At 38.1% G+C, this 15,005-nt stretch overlaps 1 protein-coding gene across 1 annotated transcript in view; it reads right to left on the bottom strand.

Moving 5' to 3' along the window:
- The window catches only part of nbeab (neurobeachin b), a 451,655-nt gene that overhangs the window by 345,314 nt on the left and 91,336 nt on the right, over positions 1-15,005 (bottom strand). The gene's annotated exons all lie outside the window — the stretch shown is intronic.

Genomic DNA, 15,005 nt, shown 5'->3' with positions numbered 1-15,005 from the left:
GGGAAGGTCTGGACTGTTATTTCCGTTCTCTGGGAATATAACTTGCACAGTATATCACTTGTGAATCATTACTGGGCTTTGGTGATAATGTAAAAGTGAGCTTTCTAAGCAATCCTCACATCTTATTGTGTGTTGTGTGGATCCTGATCAAGCTCAAAAGAAGCTATTACATTAGACCTGAGGCCATTTCCAGGCGCAATTGGAAGACAAACATTAAATAAAGCTATTTGTTCTTTTTGGTTTAACTTCTCACATTACTTCCTGCTTTCAACTCAACTTTAGTTAATTTTAGCAACAGCTGATTTACTAACTTATGCTTATATAATAAGATTAATTAATTTCTAGTGAATATATTCATTAAGGCTAGCAATGTGAGCTTTTGCAGGGGAAAAAAATCCTGTCAGGTTGGCGCTTGTAAGCTATATGTTAGCTGGCTAGAATTAGAGCATATAAAGGTTGTATATTTGACCAGAATTCCCCTCCGAAATGCTGTCAAATTAGTTTATTTTAGCTAGCTGATTAGTGTTACTAGTAACAACTACAAATTTAATTAGTGTTAGCAGCATAGATTGTATTATACCGGAAATTCCTTTCAGAAATCCTGTCAGGTTAGCTCATGTTATCTATTTGATATGCAGCAGCAATGAAGATTATAAATCTAACCAAAAGCCTTTTAGAAATCCTGTCAGGTTAGTTCATGTTAGCTAGCTGATTAGTGTTAGCAGCAAAGACTCTATAAGAAATAATTTCTGAACTCCTGCCAGGTTAGCTCATGTTATCTATTTGATAAGACTGTAAATCTAACCAAAAGCCTTTTAGAGATCCTGTCAGGTTAGTTCATGTTAGCTAGCTGATTAGTGTTCACAGGAAAGATATTTGACCAGACATCTTCTCTGGAATCGTGTCAGGTTTCTTTAAATTAGCTAGCTGATTAGTGTTAACAGCAAAGACTGTATATTTGATCAAGCATTCTCTCAGAAAATCCTGTCAGGTTAGTTCATGTTAGTGGGCTGATTAGTGTTACTAGAAACAACTACAAATTTGACCCAAATTCTTCTCAGAAATCCTGTCAGTTTACTTCATGTTTGCTAGCTGATAGGCTAGCAACATAGGCTGGCAGCATAGGGTTAACATAGGGTTAGCAGCATAGGCTGTATATTTGACCAGAAATCCTCTCAGAAATCCTGTCAGGTTAGCTCATTATAGCTAGCGGATTAGTGTTACTAGTAACAGCTACATATTTGACTGTAATTCTTGTAAAGCTCATCTGGGAACGCCTCGGAATCCCCCCGGAAGAGCTGGAGGAAGTGTCTATGGAGAGGGAAGTCTGGGCATCCCTGCTTAGACTGCTGCCCCTGTGACCCGGCTCCAGATAAACGGAAGAAAATGAATAAATGAATGAATGAACAAGCATTTTTTTTTAGCCGTTTTATGCATTTTTAGCCATTTAAGCATTTTTTTACCCCTTTTTTATAAGCCAGCTAATCATGGAGCTTCTAAAATATTCCAAATCCATCTTCATATGTTACAATACAACTGCAGCCCGATTATTTTATCACTACTTTTCCCACTCAGCTAGTTAGCAAGAAAAGTAGAAAAATGACTGAAAGGAATGTGATTTGATTGAGTGGTGCTGATTAGGTCTGTACTGCGCCGATAGAGGGGGAGTGAATAAGGTAATTAACTTACCATCATGCATCCATCATTCAGCATTCGGGTTCTGATGGACTTTACTTAAGAAACAGCATTTATTTCCCCGAGAACACAAATTCCTGAGTGTAATTGAGTGGCAGACTTAGCATGAAATAGCACGTCATTTTAGCACTCGGTTGCGTAGTGCTTCGTCTGTGAAAGCAGAACGGTGTTGAAATGGTAAAGAAATCGGTATTTCTCCTTTAATCTGAGATTTATTTTAGAGACAGATGCAAATAAAGGCGAACAGCATACTGCTGCAATAATGATTCTTTTTTTATATCTCAACAATAAAGTATTACCTGCTTATTCAGTGAAAATGGGGGGGGGGGATTTGCTGATTTAAGCCAAAAAAACAGTTCATTTATCTTTGCATATAACAAATAGTGCAGAGTAAATTTTAATAAGCTATCTGATAGTTCGGAGAAAAAAAAGTGATTACGATGAAAAATGAAACTGTGCTTAAGAAACAATAAGAAACCAATTATATGAAACAGGGATTTTTTCTGCTTTTTGTGTTTATATTATTTATTTATTTATGTATTTCACATTATTATGCATTAAATAAGAACAATATTATTGTCTTAAGGAACACTTCGGCATTTGGATCAATTTCTCATAATAATATGAGGAAAACCTCTAAACAAGTGGATACTCTGTCTCTCTCTCTCTCTCTCTCTCTCTCTCTCTCTCTATCAAGATAGATAGATAGATAGACCGACAGATAGATAGATAGATAGATAGATAGATAGATAGATAGATAGATAGATAGATAGATAGATAGATAGATAGATAGATAGATAGATAGATAGATAGATAGATAGATAGATAGATAGACATAAAGACAGACTGATAGATATAGAGACAGACAGATAGATATACAGACGAACGGACAGGCGGGCGGACGGACGGACGGACGGACAAATAGATAGATAGATAGATAGATAGATAGATAGATAGACAGACAGACAGACAGACAGACAGACAGACAGACAGATAGATAGATAGATAGATAGATAGATAGATAGATAGATAGATAGATAGACATAAAGACAGACAGACAGACATAAAGACAGACTGATAGATATAGAGACAGACAGAACGATATACAGACGAACGGACAGGCGGGCGGACGGACGGACGGACGGACAGACAGACAGACAGACAGACAGACAGACAGATAGATAGATAGATAGATAGATAGATAGATAGATAGATAGATAGATAGATAGATAGACGGGCAGACATAAAGACAGACAGACAGACATAAAGACAGACTGATAGATATAGAGACAGACAGATAGATATACAGACGAACAGACAGGCGGGAGGACAGATGGACGGACGGACAAACAGATAGATAGATAGACAGACAGACAGACAGACAGACAGACAGACAGACAGACAGACAGATAGATAGATAGATAGATAGATAGATAGATAGATAGATAGATAGATAGACGGGCAGACAAAGACAGACAGACAGACATAAAGACAGACTGATAGATATAGAGACAGACAGATAGATATACAGACGAACAGACAGGCGGGAGGACAGATGGATGGACGGACAAACAGACAGACAGACAGACAGACAGACAGACAGACAGACAGACAGATAGATAGATAGATAGATAGATAGATAGATAGATAGATAGATAGATAGATAGTTAAAAGCACTTAAATATGTTAGAATTATATTGTAGCTGTGTTTAATTTCCATTAAAACCCTAAACCCTGTTTCTTCCTTTCTGTAAACGTCAGCTCCGTCTACATAAACAATCAGCCTCAAATCTCTGCCTTCTTCTTCCCTGAATCTGTTCCATTTTAATAAAACCAAGCTGAATCTTTTACACCCTTACTCAGCAAACACTGGCAACCTTCCCCCTGAACAGCAGACAAAGAATTTTACACGCCCCATTCATACTGACGGAGAGCCATATAATACGAAGGAACATCACAATTTATTCAGCAGGGAATAACTACAGAGAGAGAGATCAGATAAGACAAACTCAGTGAACTGAGAAAATGACAATGTGAGAGGAGCAGGGACAGAAATCCACAGCAGGAAAAGGGAATTTCAGTACTGTTTACATGACTGCCTGGTTGATAGACAAACTAGTGACTCAATGTAAATGTTTCTAAATTCATTCTGAAATGAATTCAGTGGAATCTTTAACAAAATGGCATTTATATGACTTATTGTCACAGAATAAATGTTTCTGGTGTAGAACAAACATCAGATCAGTGAATCATCACGATCAGTGAATCATGTTCATTTTGACGCTGCAGAATTCTTCACAAAAGAATTCTCAATTTTATGTATAAGGGGTTGTTTTAAAATAAATAAATACATTTTTATTTACAAGCCATAATTCACAGTAGATTTTTTTTTATTAATCAGAGTTTGTGATTAGATGATCTGTAATGCTGAAATTCGTTAGACATTGGCAGATTTTATTTTTATTAAAAAAATTTACAAGCTAAAAATCCGGTTCAGATTTTTTCCTTATTTATTTATTTACTTACTTACTTACCTGTTTATTTATTTATTTAAATGTAGGTAAAGGAAGGTTGAGATTAAATGATTTGTAGTCCTGAAAGCCATCCTCTACTAATCCTGAAGTACAGGAATTTTAAGATATTGCAGAATTCCTTACAAAAAGAAGCTCAATATTATGTCTAGGGGTTTAAAAAACAGAAAACAAATTATTTTTGATTATTTAAAAAATTATTTTAATTAGTTAAAAAAATATTTATTTATTTATTTATTTATTGTTTGTTTGTTTGTTTGTTTTAAAGATTTGTAGTCTGGAAAGCTAACCTCTACTAATCCTGAAGCGCAGGATATTGCAGAATTCCTCACAAAAGAAGCCATAGTATTATTTATAAGGGTTACTCAAAAAACTGCAAAAAAATATATTTTAGGATTTACAAGCCAAAATCTGGTTCTGTTTTTATTATTATTATTATTATTATTATTATTATTATTATTATTATTATTATTATTGTTTTAAAATGGTTCAAATGTGATACTGCTGTGGAATACTGATTCACTCACCCCAGCTTGTGCATTTGTGTGTGTGTGTGTGTGTGTGTGTGTGTTAGAGAGAAACCACAAGAGAAAGAGAGCTGAAATTTCTTTCTGACTTTCAAATGCAATACACAAAAAGTCAAAAGAACATGTCATGTGTTTTCGTATCCATTTCTAGTTTTTTAGTAACATTTAATGCTAAGGTCACTTCCTGTTCTTACTTGATATCACAGTTATAAGTCATTGCTTCACCAGCCTCTCTCTTTATTCTCTATTTAAAAAACTTATTTCTGGAAAAACAAAAGCAAAAAAAATCTCTCCTGAAGACTTGAATGACGGAAACCTTAAAATGTACATGAATCCTAGTGGATTGGGCCTCGAATGTGTTGAATAGGTGGTGAGTCAAATCCTGTCAGATTGGTGTAACTGTATTATTTGGAATCTTGTTTAAAGAGATAAATTTACATCTCTACCCACTATGGACACGCTCAGTTGGGCCTGCAATAGAATTCACCCACTTCATTACAAGCCCTCCTTGGTCCTCAACCTCAAGACACAAAACTGCCTCTCCCTCAGAAGCTGGGTTTTGGAGATTCATGGTTGCCATGGCTACATGCAGCGGAGATTGAACCATTTCTTTGTAGAGAGCCTGCAGTGGACGTTGGAAGTGGAGAGAAATAAATAGAGTCCGTGTCCTATTTCCAAGTGAATGAGAATGAGGGGAAACAAGAAGCCCCAGAGGTCTCAGGATGTGGGGAAGGAACAGGTGGTGTATCTTCTCTATTATCTATAAATATGTGGAGCAGGTTGCAGAGAGGGGGTTTCTCTACTCGGTGTGTATACTGATGAAAGCCGAAGTCCAGACGTTCCTACCGGAGAAAAAAAAGGTTTCTTGGTTAAAATAGAGCTACTTGCCGAGCTAGAAAAAAAATCCCAACAAACCTGAAAACAAAGATGAGGAGAAGGTAAACTAGTAATCTTAGGAACGGAATTGATTTTCTGATTCAGTTCTTCAGAGGGAATGAACAAAAACAGACAGTGCGGTGTCTCCTGTGGGCTGTTTGCAGCTTTTGGGGTCAGGCTTGAGAATAACGAACATGGAGAGGAAATTATAAAGGGGAAATCAATGTGAAAACAGCATCAAGAACTCCCTAAAGATTCACATCACAAGAAAGAAAAGGTATCAGTCTTGTCAGGAAGGCAAGGTAAAAAAAAATCTTCTGTGCGTGTTGTTGAAGTGAGACTGATCCAGACAAAACGGTGAAAAATTCACTCTCTGAAATCAAAATGTGCAAACATGCTGCACAAAGGAGGTGCTACAAGAACTTAAACTCTTCAGCAGCCAAAATGACATAAATACTAAACAAACACCTCGAAGAGAATCCTTTACTCAAGTATAAAAGTATACACTCGAATTTATTGGATTTCACGAGAAGAAAGAACAAGACGGATTCAAGAAATGACAAGATGTTTGAGAAGGAGGGAATGAGTGTGTGGCTGTGAATCAGTGATGTGTCAATGGGAAACAATGACTGGATGTTGGGAACAACAGGGATTAGTGACTAAACCTTTGGGAACCATGAGAATCAGTGATTGGTCCTTGGGAAACTGCGGGCTTCAGGGAGTGGATGTTAGGAATAATAGGGATCAGTGAATGGATGATGGGAACAATGGGGATCAGCGATCTGTCATTGGAAACAATGGGAATCAGTGATTAGTCATTAGGAATAGGGGAGATCAGTGATTGGTCATTGGGAACAACAGGAATCGGTGATTAGTCATTAGGACCAATAGGGAACCTTTTTTTTTTAAATAAAAAAAAATATATATATATATATATTTCCATTTATTTATTTATTTATTTATTACCTTATTACCTATGGTTGTGGATACTGCTGGAAGTTAAGATAAATAAAGTATCTATCTATCTATCCATCCATCCATCTGCCTATTTATCTGCCTATCACCTATTCATCCATCTGTCCATCAGTCTGTCTATCTGTCTGTCTGGATTAGTAATTTGTCATTGTGAATGACAGGAATCAGTGATTAGTCATTAGGAACAGTGGAGATCAGTGACTGATGACAGGGAACAATTGGAATCATTGATTGGTCATTGGGAACAGGGGGAATCAGTGATTGATCACTGGGAACAGGGGGAATCTGTGACTGATCACAGGGACCAACAGGAATCACTGATGGGTCATTCAGAACAACGGGAATCAATGACTAATCGGGAACAACAGGGATCAGTGATTGGCCGTTGCAATCATTATGGATGCAGGCAAAAGTGCAACACCATAAGTACTGCCAGAAGCTGATAAAGTTGGAGAGCTTTACTGGGTGCAGAACAGTTGCTACTATCATCATCTTAAAAGTTAATAGAATTTTGAGATATTTTTTAGTATTTTTTATTTTTTAACACTTTAAGGCTCTAAAAGTTGCTACGTCTAGCCACAGAGTCACTATCCTTCTGCTTTAATTTCTTTCTTCTTTCTTTGGTTTTCTGCTCTGCCTCCTTGTTTGATGAATATCCTCCACCTGAAAGCGCTCCGCCCCATCCTCAAAAACATAAAGACTCCCAGGAACATGAGACGGATTATAGCCAAGAGCTTCTCACTCAGTCAAAAAAAACCCCTCAAAACTATAAAGGTCAAGAAAATGACAGAACAAAAAGAAGCCGAGATCAAACACAAAATGACTCCGTGTTCCTTTGGCTCCATTTATTTTGATGAGAATTGGGCAAATTTCACCTCCTCACTGATTATATAAATATCCTGTGCACCAAGATGTCTAAAGGTGAAGTTGTGTGAATTTCAACATAATTCAACATTAGTGACATCTACTCATTTACTCTTCTCACATCAGCTTTAATATACTCTATCAATTTTTATTATGTGACTTGAAAAATAATTATAATTTTTCAAGTCACCTAATAAAAGCATGAAACAGCTAATAATAGACCACAAAACCCCTGCAGTAAAGAGAGGGAAACATTTCCAGTGGCACACATCCAGTTTATGACGTGCCTGAAAGCGGCAATGTCTGAACGCTGACCTTTTAAAGTCACATAATGTGACAACTTGTAACTCACTGCCCTTTTAAACAAGTCTTTAAGAGGCACAGATGCAGAAACCAACAAAACAACAACAAAAACAACACATCCAGATCATTCTAAATGAACCAGTTAGCCTGTACGGTGTGGAATCATGCAGCAGGGGGTTTCAGATAAAACAAGGGACCAGTTATATTCAATTCCTTGACTATAAAGGTTAAGTACTGAGCATGACATTGAAACAGTTACCTTTGAATTTAATGCGTAACCATTACTACTGAGTTCATGTCTATGAATAACACAGTTTAAACTTTCCAAAGAACTCTTTTCCAGGAAGCATCGCAACCCTCTTTGTGATACACCGATCAGGCATAACATTATGACCACCTGCCTAATATTTTGTTGGTTCCCCTTTTGCTGCCAGAACAGCCCTGACCCGTCATGCACTTTGTACCTTTCTATCAGAAACAGCATTAACTTCTTCAGCAATTTGTGCAACAGTAGCTCATCTGTTGCATCAGTGAGCATTAGCCGCCCATGACCCTGTCGCCGGTTCACCACTGTTCCTTCCTTGGACCACTTTTGATAGATACTGACCACTGCAGACCGGGAACACCCCACAAGAGCTGCAGTTTTGGAGATGCTCTGATCCAGTGGTCTAGCCATCACAATTTGGCCCTTCATCAAACTCGCTCAAATCCTTACGCTTGTCCATTTTTCCTGCTTCGAACACATCAACTTTGAGGACAAAATGTTGACTTGCTGCCTAATATATCCCACCCACTAACAGGTGCCATGATGAGGAGATCATCAGTCTTATTCACTTCACCTCTCACTGCTTATAATGTTATACCTGATCAGAGTAAATATAACATATAACATACTTATTTTCTTCCAGTTTAAATATTTTTCCTCTGCCTCACATCTCTCCATGGTTCAATCGGAATACTGCCCCTGATTTTCTCCATGTCCATGCAGGTTTTCCGGTTTCCTTCCATCTCCCAAAACATGGAGCCACTGGTCCACTACATGGATTGGCTAGACGAAACTGCCTCTCAGTGTGAAAGACTGTGTGCAGTATGTATGTACATTATGTGTGCTTATTGCTGTGTGATGGACTGGCATCCCATCCAGGATGTATTCCCAGCACGCTCGCAACATTCCTAAGATAGACTCCGAATCCAGCACAGCCTTGACAACGAATCATTATCTGATCATCTTGTTACTGATTGGTCAGAAACGGAATCATTTTTCTCTAACATCATCTCTGACAGTACTGCAGCTGGAATTTATAGAATTTATATTAGTGTGCTAGAATACAGTATGGTTTCTATAGCAACAGCTAATTCACAGGGACTTGTCATGTGGCGCATAAAGAGAATAAAATAAACTTGTGTAATTTATTGATAATAGTGAAGTTTTCCATGAGGAGATATTAATATTTACTTAACATTAATGCAAGGAGTCTCTAGTGTCAGTGGTCAAGAGGTTACGGTTATTCATTGAGTTATTAAATGGTTATTAAATGAGTAGGATGTGTTCTTTAATATACAGCAAAATGGAATTATTGATATTATAACTATATGAGTATAAGAGAAATAAAACATGTTATTAGAAATCAATCATCTTACATGTAAATAAAGAATGCTTTAAGTTTCTCTTGCGCTCCAGTTGTACTCTCCTACCCCAGACAAAGTGCTATATATTAATGATAAGTAGAACAATGTAAACAGTCATAAAGTGGGAAATATACAACAATTAAAATATGCTAAATTATTTAAACAATATAGCAAGTTGGAAAGTACAGTATGTGAAATGCAGTTCAAAAGTATCATAGGAGGTCAGACACCATGGAGGTGGCTTTGGACTGCTGTAGCTGTGGTCAGTTTTGTGCTCAAGTCTCTATCACTGAGCATTCGATGGCATCGACAGAAAGAAATTTATGTTAAAAACTGAACAGAACTTTCTCAAAAGCTCTTGGTTACGCAACTGCACTTGACTATATAGTGTACAGTTATAGAAAGCACATTATTACAATCTGGTGGCTCTCAGATGAGGATGGCTTTCCTTTTCAGTCAAGGTTTCTTCCTCATATCGTCTCATATCATCGTTTTTCACCACCAACGTCCCCTGCGGATTGCTGACCGGGGATAAATGTACATTTTTCTTTTAAATTTTTATCATTTTTTATTCGGAACTTTCATAGATCTGTAAAGCCGCCTTGCGGCATTGTTAAAAGTGTTACAATAAAATTCTATTTATCAGTGCAGTGTGAATGGAAGTGATACATGATAAAGTTCAGTTTAGGGGTGGTGTTAGTAGTTGTTACTGATGATTTCTAACAGTTGATGGATTCTAACAGTAATCCTGCACGTTTCCTTGTAACAGCATGTTCTTGTTAGGAGTTACTGACCACCAGGGGGTCCAGGCAAGTGGTGTATTTATGTATCATTGTGTTATTCCCAGGTGGACGGTGCCTCGCCTTTTCCTAATATGTTTTTCCGCTTTCTCACCTGTCCCTTGTTTTCCCTTAATGTGCTGCTCTATATATGTCTGTCTGGGTCATGGTCAGGCATTGATTGTGTGTGTGCCTTAAGGCCAGATGCTGTGTTATCCGGGCTTTTATGGCATAGTCATGTTTTCTTTAGGTTGTCTGACATAGCTATGGTTTGTTTCTGTTACATTTATTGTTAGTTGTATTAGTCTCTGTTTTGTTAAATAAAAGCAGTATTGAATCACAGTGTTTGGGTCTGATCTGCTACTGCAAGAGTTTGAGCTTACGGCAGAGACCCGGGTTTGATCCCTGCCATCGGCGGCGTCCGTCCCCATTCGTTACAGTTTTATTCCTTATGTTAAACCTGACACACTGTACCTGTTTAGTCTACATACGTTCACACTAGTGTGTGTATGCAGCATGTCACTGGCTATTTGGCATCAGTTGCTTATCACACACCTCTCTCTTCAAACAGACGAAATATGTGTGTCACTGTAATTTCTGAACTTTTTTAACAGATGGCAATGTTTGACAATGTTGAATCTGACAGGCAGGAAGTACTGCTAGATTAAATGCTGCAGATTGCTTCCCAGCTGTCCACCTCACTTGCCTCTAAATCTTAATTTCTACATTTTCCCAACAAATATTCGGTCTTTGGACTTTTTTGTTTTTTTTTTCCCCCATCAGTGCTAGATCTCTCTGTAAGAGCATTTCAGAAAGACTGTGTGAATAAATGATACTGACCTTTGGCTCATCAATACTTTTAACAATGATGCCATTAGCTAACATATTCATGAATTTGCTCAGCTCAGCTATAATTATTATGTTCACATCCTGTTAATTAGGCACTTTTAAAACTTGGACAAAGCTAATGCATGATCTCGTGTACATGCTCTGCAATGTGTAAGCTGCTCCGATTATAAATATCTCCACACTCATCACATTTCATTTGCATTAATAATGGACTGAAAGAATAAAGCAGGGTTTGCCAAGTGCATTGTGGACCCAGAAAAGTATTTCAGCAATGCCAAGTTTTTAACACAAGTACCAGAGGCCAAAAAATGGAATTTGCACCTGTTTTGTGCCATTATAAATAACACCATCTCCACGTCCATGGTTTATGGACAAAAGCTTCTGAATCCTGACTGAAAAAGTCTTTTTATTTAACTCCAAAATGGAGTTTCCTCCTGTTTTGGTTGTGTCCATGTTCAGCATTGAATGTCTTTGTCATGTCTCACTCCACAGTGGTGAAGCTCATATGAGATTAAACACTCAGGATTTTGTAGTTTTTCCATAAGTATTTCTGTTTTTCCATAACCTATTGGGTGCTAAAATTTGAAGGTGTTTATCTTCTACCAGTAAAATTCTGTGTAAGGTTCTCCAACAGAGGGAAAAACACACGTCTAAAACACACTGAAAGCCAACAGACTCATTTTATATCAGTCTTGTGGCAATAAAATAATTTATTTGTTTTATACTGATTGAAAATGTCCCAAAAATCGATTTCCATTCCGCCGGAAGAACCGGATCACCAGTGTACCGGTGAAAAAAGGTGAACCTCCATGACTCTGAGCAGCTACTGAAGACGGACGTCACACAGAGATAGGATGTCCTAAAAATCTTCTAAAATGTAAAGATCCACCATTAAAAATGTCATAAAGTACTGCATGAAAACGACTTGGAATCATTTTATATCAGACTTGCGGCTTTGAAATCATTCATTTACTGATTAAAAATGCTTCATAAGTCTATTGACTCAATGAACTGGTAAAAAAAAATTGGTATTGGGAAATAATCAACAGCAGGATGGTGTGATGAAGCATCTTGGAGTGTTTCATTCCTCTTACACCACAACAATTTTTCATTTATGACACATTATATAATGTTTATATTTACAGCTGATGTTCTGGAACATCCTCAATCCATTTCTCTTCCTGTTATCACTTATGCTATGACGCTATAAAGCATTCTTCCCATAAACAAGGCAGATTCATACATAAACAAATATTTTAAGTACGGATATAGAAGCAGATTTTCATACAGAAGCAGCAGGTTACATTAAGTAAATGCCACGTTAATTACGCTGAGCGCTATATGCAGCAGTTCTGCATCGTGTCTCGGGTTACACTCGCTGCTCTATAAAGCTTTGTGACCTGAATGCTAATGTGCACCAATTGCGACAGTTTCTCCCAGAGGCTCTCTGTAGAGGACTGTGCAGTATTTTGCTGGCGTATGAAGCGTTTTACTTGTTCAGCCACTCTTTTACAGTGTGTCTGCATTGCAGTAGGCTGAACTCATGGCCTTCTGCTTATCTCTCATTGTGGGCTGACGGAAGGTGTGTGGCGGTGTGTCGCCTCCTATTATACCCTGCTTACTCTTATCTCAGTGCGACTGTAAGTGTTTAAGTGTGTGTAGGCACGGATGGATGCTCGGGAACGTAACGTCGCCGGAACTATCAGAATCGTCCAGTAAAGCGTCTCACTTTGAGATTCAGGGCTCAGATTTAGTGCAGTGGTGTCCGAGAGGCACGAGTGCTTTATTTTTTTTTTACTGGTAACTCTTCAGTATAAGCGGTGCATAGCATGTATGTAATAAAACTAACTACTTTTAGCACTTTTTCCTAGTCAGGTCATGGTGGATTTATTTTAATTCTAAAACAAATAAGAAAAGAATTGTGGTGATGGTGTAAACAGTGATGATAAAGCAGCAGATCAGGGAAAAGATGTGTTAAAAGAGTCAAATTTAATTACTTTATGGAGAAGTACACATCATTAGCATATCTGTAGCTGAATTTTCAGCCCCACTGTTGTTCCTCTGTTTTGCCCATAGTGATACAACTGAGATTAGCTCTTTCTTTAAATCTTGCAATTCAAGTAAAGTCCACAAGTTGAAAGGAGATTGTAAATTCATTTCATGAGAGGATTGGATGATGCAGGGAGATGGAGTGATAATGTGTGTGTGAGTGAGTAAAGGAGTGGGTGAGTGAGTGAGTGAGTGAGTGAGTGAGAGAGAGAGAGAGAGAGAGAGAGAGAGAGAAAGAAAGAGACAGAGAGTGTGAGTGAGTGAGTAAAGGAGTGGGTGAATGAGTGAGTGAGAGAGAGAGAGAGAGAGAGAGAGAGAGACAGAGTGTGAGTGAATGAGTGAGTGAATGAGTGAGTGAGTGAGCGAGTGAGTGAGTGAGTGAACGAGTGTGTGAGTGATTAATTGGGTGAGTGAGTGAGTGAATAATTGAGTGAGTGAATAATTGAGTGAGTGAATAATTGAGTGAGTGAATAATTGAGTGAGTGAGTGAGTGATTAATTGAGTGAGTAAGTGAGAGTGAGTGAGTGAATGAGTGAGTGAGTGAACAAGTGTGTGAGTGATTAATTGAGTGAGTAAGTGAGAGTGAGTGAGTGAATGAGTGAGTAAAGGAGTGGGTGAATGAGTGAGTGAGTGAGAGAGAGAGAGAGAGAGAGAGAGAGAGAGACAGAGAGTGTGAGTGAATGAGTGAGTGAATGAGTGAGTGAGTGAGTGAGTGAGTAAAGGAGTGGGTGAATGAGTGAGTGAGTGAGAGAGAGAGAGAGAGAGAGAGAGACAGAGAGTGTGAGTGAATGAGTGAGTGAATGAGCAAGTGAGTGAGCGAGTGAGCGAGTGAGTGAGTGAGTGAACGAGTGTGTGAGTGATTAATTGGGTGAGTGAGTGAGTGAATAATTGAGTGAGTGAATAATTGAGTGAGTGAATAATTGAGTGAGTGAGTGAGTGAATAATTGAGTGAGTGAATAATTGAGTGAGTGAATAATTGAGTGAGTGAGTGAGTGAGTGAGTGAATAATTGAGTGAGTGAGTGAATAATTGAGTGAGTGAGTGAGTGAGTGAATAATTGAGTGAGTGAGTGAGTGAATAATTGAGTGAGTGAGTGAGTGAGTGAGTGAATAATTGAGTGAGTGAGTGAGTGAGTGAGTGAGTGAGTGAATAATTGAGTGAGTGAGTGAGTGAATAATTGAGTGAGTGAGTGAGTGAGTGAATAATTGAGTGAGTGAGTGAGTGAATAATTGAGTGAGTGAATAATTGAGTGAGTGAGTGAGTGAGTGAGTGAGTGAATAATTGAGTGAGTGAGTGAGTGAATAATTGAGTGAGTGAGTGAGTGAGTGAATAATTGGGTGAGTGAGTGAGTGAGTGAGTGAATAATTGAGTGAGTGAGTGAGTGAGTGAGTGAGTGAGTGAGTGAGTGAGTGAATAATTGAGTGAGTGAGTGAGTGAGTGAGTGAATAATTGAGTGAGTGAGTGAGTGAGTGAGTGAATAATTAAGTGAGTGAGTGAGTGAATAATTGAGTGAGTGAGTGAGTGAGTGAATAATTGAGTGAGTGAGTGAGTGAATAATTGAGTGAGTGAGTGAGTGAATAATTGAGTGAGTGAGTGAGTGAGTGAATAATTGAGTGAGTGAGTGAGTGAGTGAGTGAGTGAATAATTGAGTGAGTGAGTGAGTGAGTGAGTGAGTGAGTGAATAATTGAGTGAGTGAGTGAGTGAGTGAGTGAGTGAATAATTGAGTGAGTGAGTGAGTGAGTGAGTGAATAATTGAGTGAGTGAGTGAGTGAGTGAGTGAGTGAGTGAATAATTGAGTGAGTGAGTGAGTGAGTGAGTGAGTGAATAATTGAGTGAGTGAGTGAGTGAGTGAATAATTGAGTGAGTGAGTGAGTGAGTGAATAATTGGGTGAGTGAGTGAGTGAGTGAGTGAGTGAATAATTGAGTGA

Source organism: Hemibagrus wyckioides, linkage group LG17 (assembly GCF_019097595.1).
Source record: "Hemibagrus wyckioides isolate EC202008001 linkage group LG17, SWU_Hwy_1.0, whole genome shotgun sequence".
In the NCBI taxonomy this organism is placed as follows: Eukaryota; Metazoa; Chordata; class Actinopteri; order Siluriformes; family Bagridae; genus Hemibagrus; species Hemibagrus wyckioides.
Note: the sequence above shows the minus strand (reverse complement) of the source record. Positions and strands in the feature narration are given on the sequence as shown.